The sequence below is a fragment of the Egretta garzetta genome, unplaced genomic scaffold, assembly GCF_000687185.1.
Source record: "Egretta garzetta isolate BGI_Z169 unplaced genomic scaffold, ASM68718v1 scaffold504, whole genome shotgun sequence".
Lineage (NCBI taxonomy): Eukaryota > Metazoa > Chordata > Aves > Pelecaniformes > Ardeidae > Egretta > Egretta garzetta.
In genome coordinates, this window is record NW_009259535.1 from 1123675 (window position 1) to 1126417 (window position 2743).

At 37.1% G+C, this 2743-nt stretch overlaps 1 protein-coding gene across 5 annotated transcripts in view; it reads left to right on the forward strand.

Moving 5' to 3' along the window:
• UBE3A (ubiquitin protein ligase E3A) overlaps positions 1 to 2743 on the forward strand; it is a 55558-nt gene continuing 52815 nt past the window's right edge. For all 5 annotated transcript variants that reach the window (XR_004841848.1, XM_009637649.2, XM_035893209.1 and 2 more), the window contains exon 1: positions 1 to 69. The gene's annotated coding sequence lies outside the window, so the exon portion shown is untranslated. The remainder of the gene's footprint in view (positions 70 to 2743) is intronic.

Sequence of the window (2743 nt, forward strand, 5' to 3'; positions counted from 1 at the left end):
CACGGCCGGCTGGGGAGGTAGGGGCATGTGAGGCGCTGCCAGGGTGCGTAACATGGCCCGCTCAGCGAGGTAGGTATGCGTGCTTGCTCCTGCTACCTTCTGTCCAGCCTGAAGAGTTGGATCCGCTAAACCTGTGAACAGGCTGCTTTGCTGGTGAATGTCATCTGTCGCTCCCGGCTTGCGGGACTTGCTGGGCTTCAGTTTTCAAAGTGTACCTGCAGTATTTCTTCTAAAGGAACTCTGTGGGTTGTTATGGTTCACAGTCAATCTGTAAATCCAGATGTCCAAGGTGATGTGACACAGTCGTTCAGAAGTTACTGCTGTTTAGGCAACAAAAAGCATTCTGCAACTCTCCTTTAAGTGGCAAGAACTTGTAATCCGTAGACTTGTAGTTATGCTTTTTTTTTTTTCCCCTCCAGTTAATGGAAATACTTGTTTGTTTTGTTTCCTTCTGCGTAAACGATGTTCTAATTCTGAGACAAAGCCTATGTCTTGCACATCACGTCGGGGATGGTCCCTCTGTGTCTGTATGGAAACTTCCCTACCTCAGGAGGAGTCTGCAAACCTGAGGCTCTGTGAGAACCAGCTTGTCAGATTAGCTTTACCATGCCTCTTGCCTGTCTACCAAAAAGTTCCTCAGTGGGAAATTGTACTTGATTTTAGCTTTGATTTCCTAAGGAAGTAAGGCCTATGTGATTGTATTGTCAGTTTATCTTTTCCTTTTTTTTTTTTTGACTGGTTTGAAAGGGAGAGGTCTAAAAGATAAGATTAAGTTCCTAAGTTGTGCAAATAGCATCCAGTTAGAGAGAGATTCCCTGCTAAGGGAGAAGCTATACCCTTTGAGTGTAACTGCATTGTTAGACATCAATGACTGGGTAGGAGAAAAATGGAGATGGTAAGAGGTGTCTCTTGGTAAGAATGAAAACTGCTGGAAAATGGGCTTTACAGTTTTCACAAACTGCTTGGTTTGGGTGATGGCACTAAATACTCTGTGCCCTTTCATCTTGGAAGCAGTTAAAGGTACTTTTTCTAAGTTTGAAAATACTGTGCAACCCAGAGTTCAACTGAAAATATGTGCATTACCAAATTGGTATGGATATTTGGTAGTTTTCCTCATGTAAGTTTGTCTTTTAAAACATAATGCAGTTTGCAGTGCTTATGACTTGTCTTCATAACAGTAATGTTCTGTCAATTCAATATGGACAAACCTTGGAAGAAAAGCTAGACCTCTACTCAGGTTTACAGGGCTGAAAAATGCCTTTAATTGAAATTATTTCCATGCAGTATCACAGATACTTAATCTCTCTTTTATGGATACTTTTCCATTCCACTCTAAATGCTTGCTATTTAATGTAGCATCTTTCGTACTGGAATTAACAAGTTCTTTTTCTGTTTACCAGTATTGTTTGCTATTTCTTCTCACTGGAGTATCCGAAGTATCTCCCAAGAATTTAGAAGTAAAATCACCAAGTTAGATGGAAAAATAAATGGTTTGATTTGTTTGGGGGTTTTAGGGATATGATTGTGTGACCGTGTTTAAAAAAAAAAAAGGTTACTGAAGAAAAGGCGGGCTTGAAAAAGCAGAGGTGTAACCTTTTCACAGCAGAGAGTTTCAAAGTCTAGATCTCTCAGTCCAAGTCGTCTTCAGGTCTCTAACATTATGTGTATTTGATCCTTTTTTTTAATAGCAAACAAAACTTTTAGTCTTTTTTTTAATTACTACTGCTGCTTAAAGAAATAGGTAAATGATGATTCTTTTGTGAATGGAAGTTAAAACAGTGTATCTCTGTTATATACATCTAGGGATGTTCTTAGCTTGTTAGAGTCCCTGTTAGAACACCTTGAGTTTTTCTTTGGTCTAATCAACTTGAGAAAATAAAACAGCTTCTCTTTATTTTCATTTAACTTTGCTTTTTGTAGGAGAAAACCTGCTTTGGGAATACAAAATGACATATGTACCCCAGTGTAAAATCATGCTTATTCCATTATGAATATGTGCTTTGTTGATGTGTTCTTCACTAGTTCTCTATGAATTCACAGTTTCTACTTAACCTAATACATAATTGGGGGGGAAATATCTTTGAGACAAGTTTTAAGTCATAAACATGTTTAATTGTGAACATGTTTAAGCATAACATATAAACAGTAATTAGTGTAGTACATGATATGACACTTATGGAACAAGTTTAATGTTTACATTTTTGTAAATACACATCATCTTAGTTCTTGGTATTCAGGGAAGACTTTTTTTTAAATTTTTTTTTGCCTCTGCTACTTTTGGTTTCAGTTTACTTACTGAATGTCCAGAGAGAATTGATCTTTTTTTAAACACAGGAAATGTCTTTTTCCCTCCCCACACCAGTGTATGCAGACACTGGAAGGTAAAAGCCACTAATTCATAAAAATAGAATGTGCAATTGAGGGACAAGAGGAGAGAATTCCTGAAGTATGTAGGCATGTATCTCATTTCCAGTGTCAATCTTCATTTCTGGTACTGTGGGCCAGGTCTTTACTTCACTTTAGTTAATGAATTGATATTGATTTTTAAACAAAGGTGAGATGTTTTACACTTTTTCTGAATGATCCAGTATATTTAAGGTAGCTATGAGTTTTATAGAGAAGCAGCATTGAAAGGTTTTCTGTCATTAATCAAATTGTGATTTGTATGTGGAAGGAGAAGGGTAATACATTTGCTATCAGAGTCTGTAACAAATAGTTTAGAATATGATATTTACTTAAAAAA